Raw genomic sequence first — 8,665 nt, 5'->3', positions numbered from 1 at the left:
AAACCCTATAATCAAAGCTTGTCTGATGGAATGTTAGATTCAAGCATCCATGCTGGGAAGCATACGCCCGACATTTATTACATTACAAAGTGAATTATTTAGTTAGGGAGGAGAGCTGACAGGGAAAACATACATCACCTGTTGGAGCACGTTTGAGAAGCTTGCAAAGAAGCTATAATAAGGAAAAGAAGCATTATATAAACCTATGATATTATCAGCTCCTTTAGCAGTGCAGTTTTACGAAAGTTTTCTCTGTAAGGGCAGTGATGAAGTGCAAGATTTTATATTAAGTATTATTGTTTGACTTCACAGGATTTAACGGCTGGAATCCTCTTGTCTGTGGAAAGTTTTACAGCATTTTAATGAGGCTTTGTGAGTACTAATGCTTGAGTTTTGAGTACAATGCTTCTGTGTTGAGTTGTTAATAGGAAAATCTGTACTGCAGACAGTTACGGCACTAATATTGGATTTTGCTGTGAGAATAAGGGAAAAAGGATTATTTGCATGTTTGTTTGAAAGTCATTTTAGACCTCTGCAGCACATTCCTTGAGTGCCATCATGTGAGCAGTGGTAAGCAGGAGGTGTACTAGCAGGAGTGTGGCCAGCAGGTCAAGGCAGGCATTTCTTCCCACCTGTTTGGCAGTTGTGAGACTGCAGCTGGAGTCCTGTATTCAGTTTTGGACTCCGCTGTACAAGAAATATGTTGACATCCAACATGGACCACCAAGGTGATAAAGGTGGGACACATGGTATATGAGGAGAAGCTGAGTGAGCAGGGTTAGGTCAGCCTTAGAAAGAGGAGACTTCTCAGAGGGACACAGCAGAAATCCTAACGACAGAGGCAGGCTGCGTCATCGGAAATTCCAATTAGATAAAGGAAAAAAAATCTTAAACTGCTATCCCCAAGGAGATGAAGCCTGGCCTACATGATCTCCAGATGTTCATTATTCTATGAACTACGTCTCAGTCATACAGCAGGCACGTATCTAGTCACATAGCAGAAGGATGAATCAAGCTCTTGAGTGTCTGCAAGAGGCAATGTAGCCTTTCTGTGCTGACAGTTCTGACATTAGTCATGGTTATGTCTCCCTTGCTTTTATGTTGGCTTGTAAGGCCATAAAGTTATATATTAATATTAATTATACATTAAATATATAATATTAATATGTATAACATAATAATATACCTTACTAATATATATAATCACAATATATCCTAGTCGTGCAGTACACAGAAGATTTGACAGAAGTGAGATACATTGATTTGGCAGTACAGGCCTGGACTGAAAGTGCAAGACCTGCTCTTTCAAGAAGCTGAATATATACTTTACAGGTATGAGACAATTGTAAAATGTTGTGAGTACAGTTATGAACCATCAAAGTAATTGATTTAAAACAGTCAGTGGGAATATTAATGTATTTTATAAGTTATACATATGCTTAAATGCCAGCATACTCTGTAGGCCACTGGTGAATGAGCATGACATATTCCCATCCCACTCCCAACACTAAAAAGATTCAGTCAGGATCCATCTGTACCACAGGTTCACAGTGTAGTGTAGAGAGGCTCAAGACAGCTCAGCAGAATGCCAGAAGGGTCTACTTGATTCAGATACATGAAACATGGTAACCATCCTGCTGAAAACCCACAAAATACATTATCCTGGATGGAACCTGTCTGAAAGACGATCACTTCAAGCTGTATTTGTGAGACCTTAACTTCCCCTCTAGCTTATGTGACTCAAAGAAGTAGTTTACCATTAGCAGGTGATTTTGCCTACCTTTGGGTCAACAGTAGCTGCACTTGCAGTTACTCTGTCTCCCAAAATGCCCAGCCAAGCTGTTTCACCACTCCAACTGCAGAGATCTGCCATCTCATGACTGATATCCACAATAAACCAAAATGCTACCACATTAATATCCTGCAGGTCCAACACCTGATTTCATCTTGCATGTTACTCTCACCAAATTTTTCGCCGTTGCAACAGAAAGATATTTGAGTATCTTATTAACTTTAACATGGAAATCTACTCTCAGAGTGAAAACAGTTTAGAATGAAAACTGGGTTTGCTTCCAAATGATGGGGTTTTTTTCTCAGGAACATCAGCTTTTACCTCAAGAAGAAGGTAGTTTTGTCAGTACAGTTCATTTCATTTAATGAGTGAAAAGAAGAAACGTTATTATTCCAAACCAAACAAAAAACCACTCTGCATGTAAAAGTTGTTACTCTTTTTTAAAAAGATGCCTGTAACAGATATTTTGGTATGTTCCTTGTAGTGAAGGCAAAGCATGAACTGAACTTTATAAGCAAAATAAGTTTGAAGGGATACTTTGGGAATAGGCTATCCTGTATTACTGTACACTAATAGTGATCTCCAAGATTCAATAATTCAAAACAGTGAAAATAAGAGCCTGGGTTATGCAGTTAGATTTTATTTGCTAAAACGTAAGATAAAGAAGAATCAAGAAAACACCATACCTCTGACATAAGCACTCAAACAAAATCCTGTAGAGAAGAGATTCAACTCATTCTGCCAAGTGTTCTTAAGTTTACTTCAGCCTTTTGGCAAGGCGAGTTATTTAGAAAATGTCAGGAATGTATGTTACTGATAGAAGCTGCATCTCTGCCAATAAATTCTGCTTTCTTCTGCCGTAGGAACAAAGGGACTTTAATGTGGACTAACCCTTACTGACAAACTCCAGCATGCCTTTCCACACTACAACCATTCCATATTATTTAGACTTTGGTATTTCCTCTACTTCCTAAAAGATTTATTTGTGTCTATAAGGTAACCAACAGTCACACTGATCCCAAACTTCCTGTAACTGAACCTGAAATGTAGGCGTAAATTTTAAATACCTGATTTGTACTGAATTAACTTTGACTCTTTAAAAAACCCAAGCATTTAAAGGTGGTACAGGTCACATAGATTATGACTTTCTAACAATTGTAAATATTTGGCAATACTTGAATGCAAGTAGTAAATACAAAATATGCAGATTAATTCTGAGTATTTTTTGTGAAATAGTTTCCAAATTCTGATTACCTATGGGAAGGCAAATTTCCCTGTGATAAAATGTTGTCTCACATCAAAATATTCCCAAAGATCCAGAAAAACTGTGACTTTTTCCTGAATATTAATAATACTGTATATATAGTGAATTGTTCACTGGAATCATTACTGGCTATTGCTATTTACTCTTTTGCAAGATGTATATATGTAGATATAGATATATAAAATATGTATTTCCCTCATTGCAGTTCCATTCCAGTCACAGAAACACACACTATCAACTGGATCTTCTATTTCAAAATGGAGAGAGACATGGGAAAATTGGCTTTTCGCTATAAAATTTGAACCGATCAGCCCAGAACAGGCAATATGTGCTCTCAAGATGCCAATTTGAATGGGATCTCCTCTAGGTCTCCTCTACCATCATATGCCTATCCTATGAATCTAATGAATTAAAATCTTCAGGAAGTCCTTCATGAGCACACAGCTCTGAGTACCATCCACAGACTCAAGCGTTTACTTGAATCTGGTGATGATTGAACTACCCTCATATGCAGTAGATGTTTTCTCCACTCTAGCCCCAAGTCAGTATTACCCCAAAGCCAAGCGATTCTTCTGCTCAGAAGTCACCACCTTCACCTTCTCAAGCAACTATGGTCCACTATCAAATGTGTTTGCTATGTTTAATATCAAGTTACACCCTGCCCTGATGACATGCAGTAATGCGTAATTGTTGCCAAACTGGATCTGTTAAGTAGGTTACTAGGTGCAGTTGTCACCCGTTCCTTGATGGATTATCTTGTTAAGAAGGCCATTAAAAAATCACTTTTGATGGGGAATACTAATTATGTTCACATAGAAAGGCCAAACTCTGGTCCCATTAGAGTAAAAGGCATTGGGTTTTTGCTGAGTGCATTCAGGTTTGTAACAATAGATAAAGGTCTTGAAGGTTACCTGATCCAATGAAAAAATTAAGGGAAAAGCACCTACTGTTCATAGACAAATGAAAAATTAGCTTGCTTATCTTTAGGGTTAAGACACAGGACATTTAAATCTAGCTAAGCAGTTTCCTATTTCTAAGAACTTGATTAACAATTAACGATTTGTCCTCTGAATCAAGTCCTTTGAACCACTCCATCATTTGTTAAGACTAGCTAAAAACCTAAAGCAAATAAGAAATTATATGCATAACTGGCAAAGCTATGGAGACGAAATTTTGTTCCTTGTCAGTTAGATTTAATTCTTATGGTTACACCATTAAGTACAATTTTAACAACCTCTGCCTAGATATGAAGAGCCCAATGAATGTGGATGATAAACTGTGTCATTTTCAGTGTAACAGAGGCAACATCAACACCCACCGAACTCATTAAATTGGCCCTTGAAAATTGCATCGTATCAGATTGTAGTCTCCTACTTGTTTCTGAGAACAAAATGGTCTGTTCTGAGAAATTCTTAATTCTATAGAAAAAGAGAAAACATGTTATGATACTGGTCACTTAAGTAACCCAATTTAACACGTAAAAAAAAATTCAGACATTTTCTGGGGCTTTGCACTTAAAATGGTTTGGCTTTTATTGCAAACTGTGCTAATTAACCATATCATTAATTGTGGACTTCTTGAAGTGGATCACTATGCTACATTATCCCATGTTAATAAATGGTTAAAATTTTCCATACTCGTCTATTGCATGGGAAATAAATATTTTCTGATTAAATAAATATATTCTGATAGTGCTCAAAGACTTAAAAGTGGTTGCCTGAAAACTAGACAGAATAAAACTAAGCTAAGGCTCTCTTTCACACAAAAATATTGTATATTGGGTTGAATCCAAACTTGTAAATTTTCTCCTCTTCTTCTTGAAAAAAATCATCAGTTCATGAAGAATCAGTAGTTCACTGACTGCTGAGGCAGATTTTCCTTTGGGAAGGAAAGCAAGTAAAGAAAACAAATCATGAGTTACAGAATGAATGTTTTGACCTCACAGGAACACTTGCTCCCATCATGGAGCCAGCAGGTAATCCCTTGGCTGATATCTCGAGGTCTGAGAGCCATGACAGCTCTCCTGGCATTTTCCCATGATCGAGCATTCACTCACAGTAGGGAACCCAGCCCTTGTATTTTCAGTCAAACCAATGCTTATTGCAGGGTCCTCTCTGTTCTTCCATGGAACAATGCCATGTGTTTATAGTTATGGCTGCCTATTTGTATAATATTGCACCTACATTTGTATTCTCCCTATATTGTCAGACTAATACTTGTCTGGATTTAGCTTTGCATTTTAATTTAATATTAAATTACGTGTAATTGCTTTCTGTAATAAATCGTTATTTGGAGTACTGATGAGGATGAAGGCCTCTGGCAAGAGCTGGCTCTTAAAACTGGCCTGAGTAGTTTCAAAAGCTATCTTGTGAGTGTACTTGGGCCTGCTTTCAGACAGATTTTATATTACTTTCACAGCTTTTTGATCACTGTTTCAAAGTCTTTGTCTATGAAATCCAGTTGCAGTATCATCAGCAAGTCTAGGGTGTGTTTTCTCTTGTGCTTTATGTCCTCTTCTTCAATCAAGGATTTTGAAACTCTTTGTTATATAAAAGGCAAAAGGTTTTGTGGAACAGTATCTCCTGGCTTAATGAGTACAGGCATTCTCCTCTTTTATGTATCTGATTTTATCCATCTAGCTGATCTGACAGCATTAACCATATATAAGAGATTTATTTTAAAAGAAAAAACTCTATGGTTTGGTTTGGGGTTTTTTTTGCGTGTGTTAAAGTAAATAATACAGGACAATATGCTACATGATAAGAAGGACTAATAAAACAAAATGAAATAAAGTTTCTTCTTTCTCTGATACATTTAAAAATTCCCGTTACCTGGGGCTGGATCAACAGTGTGAATATGAGAGTCATCTCTCAGGTCTTCACACTATTGACAAAGAAAGTCAAAGTAGTACCCATGCTGCTACCATATCTAACTGGTCACAGGCTAGCCAGCAATAAAGGTATTTATTTGGTTATCTGGTAATCTCTGATCTAAGAAACAGAGATTCACCTTACTTACCAAACTGATGGGCATTACATAAAAATACAAATGGACATACATATCCATTTTAAAAGGGATCCACTGGGAGATTCATTTGCATCAATCTTTAATGGCATTGAAATAAGTGACAAAATCTACTTTGTTGGCAGTAGATATTATTTCCTTCTTCTTCTATTATTCTTTAAGTAACTGGATATTCTGACAGGGAGGATACTCACCAATGCTCTCCTTCCTGAATGTTCTTGATGCAACTCTAATTTAAACTCTAGAACTATTCAGTAGTAGAAGTATCATACTAAACAAATATCAAATTTTAAAAAAAATGACCGAGAGTGACTCCCTGGCAGCCACCAGACACCCCAGGCCCGGAGCTGACAGGGCTTGCTGTGGGAGTGTCAGCTCCCTGTGAGTCACCCCCTCCTCCTCCTGGCTTGGTCCTCAAAGAAAAAGGTGGATTTCTCTGCTCGTTCCCAGCTGGTGGGAAGTGCATTTGTCATGTCATGACATGAGTTTCAGCTTATGTTGCAGCTTACACCTGAGTGTCAAGCTGAGGGGGAAACAAGCACTGCTTGTGGAAAGATACATGGACTCAGAACTCTAAAATGGGGGTACTTTCATTGTTCAGGGATGGCTTTCTGTGATCCTCATGAAAGCTGCCAGTAGGAGGGGACCCACACGGATCATCGAGTCCAGCTCCTGGCCCTGCACAGGACACCCCGAGTCACACCATGTGCCCAAGAGCCTGAAATCATGTGTATCCCAACCTCAAGGATGATTATTCCAAACTTTCAGTGGTATCCTGTTCAGCCTCAGGTTCACCTCTCATCTCCTGTCTGCCCTCTCATGGTACCCAGGTCTGTTTTCTGGACCAGCTCTTGTGAAAGGCCACCCACAAACCTGCTCCTGCCTGCTTTGCCTTTCGTTATTCCTGCTTTTTTCCTTCTGCGCATGTCCTTTATTCTTAATTCAGGGTCATGTACTTACAGAGGTCACTCTTCCAAAACTAAGGACCTGTCCTATGTGCTTGCTTGTCCAACAGATGACTCTAATTCATCAATCATACACATATCCTCTGTTATTACTTGAAGAGGAGAAGAATTCTTCAAGGATCACAAGTAGTTACTTATGGCTAGAAAATAATTCAAGAAAGGATATGGATATTATGACCTGATTTCATTAAAAAAGAAGTTGGGTAGGATTAGAACATTATTTTTTTATTTTTCAGAGTATCTCTGTAAATTCTAAGTTGGAGAAAAAAAGCCGAATTTCACTCAGTGATTATTTGCAGGAAAAATAAATTTAGGGACCTAGATGCTCTATTGCAACCTACTTTCTAAGTAGTCAGTGTGGGACTGTACTTTATACTGATACATACTTCTCTCTAAAAGCTTTTTCACTATTAGCTTATTCTAATATAAATATAAACTGTTTCTTCTAAAAATGTCTTCAATTTCTGTTACATGAATATGATTTATTAGACCATTTCAAGTTCTTAAATTCTCTAAGACTGGAACAGGAAAATCTGTTCATGGCTTTTTTCCACAACTGTAAGTTACAAAGACTTTTCTTTTGTATATTTGCACTTCTCTCCAGGATGCCCATATATTCCTTTACAACAAAGAACTTACAGGTTTTAGAGAAACAGATCTTCCTGAGGATTTACCCTCAGGAGATGAGGAGTGTACAAGTTAGGGAGTGCAATGCAAAATAAGATACATTCTGCTAGTGGCATGTTGGGTTCTACTGCTGTCTGTCTCACTGCTTTATAGTTGTGGCATAGGGTTGTAAAATAAGGCTTATTACAGTAATATAAATCAGACAGTTATTTTTGATTGCCCCAGTCTTTTCTAGGTCCCACAGTTACGGATGCACTGTGAGGTTAAAAACAACTGAAACTATGATCCAAGGGAAAACAAAGCTGAACATCAAAGTCAAGACAAAACTAAAGGGAAGGAAGAACAGAAGAAACTAAGCATACAGAAGGCAGCTGTCTTTTAGGATTAATTATGATGGACTGGAATTCATTTCTTACAAACCACTTGAAAGGTGCTTGATAATTATAAAAATATTTATAGGCCAAGTTGACTTCCTTTGCTTATTCGTGGAAGACTGTAGATGGTGTATTCTTTAAGCAGCTTTGTCTGCCTGCTATGTTTTGCAAGTTTTCTAGTTTCTCCACTAAAGGGCCTAAACCTGATCGAGAGCCTGTTTCTGCAAGCACTGCCAAGTAATTGAAACAGGGTATTCACCATAATGTACTTTCTGACCTAATTTCTCTGTAAGATGCAAGCATTACAGATTATTATCTTTCAACTTGCAGACAGAGTTGCTAGGTGTTGCAGCAGATACTGTCATCAACATCAGGCTAGGTACTGTAAGCATCATTTTACCATATGGGGTATTCTCTGTGGTGTTCATTCTGGATGCACAAAATTGCCACTGCATGAAAGCATTAAGAATATTTGCATTCACTAAATGTGTTCAGCAAAGCAAGTCACAAGGTGGATAAAACTAGATTCCTAAATCCACAAACTCTGCAGTGCTAACCACCTGTGAATGTTAATGACTTAGAGATTTTGGGGGGGGTCTGCTCTTACTTAATCACAGCT

This window comes from Corvus hawaiiensis, chromosome 2 (genome assembly GCF_020740725.1).
Source record: "Corvus hawaiiensis isolate bCorHaw1 chromosome 2, bCorHaw1.pri.cur, whole genome shotgun sequence".
Classification (NCBI taxonomy): domain Eukaryota; kingdom Metazoa; phylum Chordata; class Aves; order Passeriformes; family Corvidae; genus Corvus; species Corvus hawaiiensis.
Note: the sequence above shows the minus strand (reverse complement) of the source record.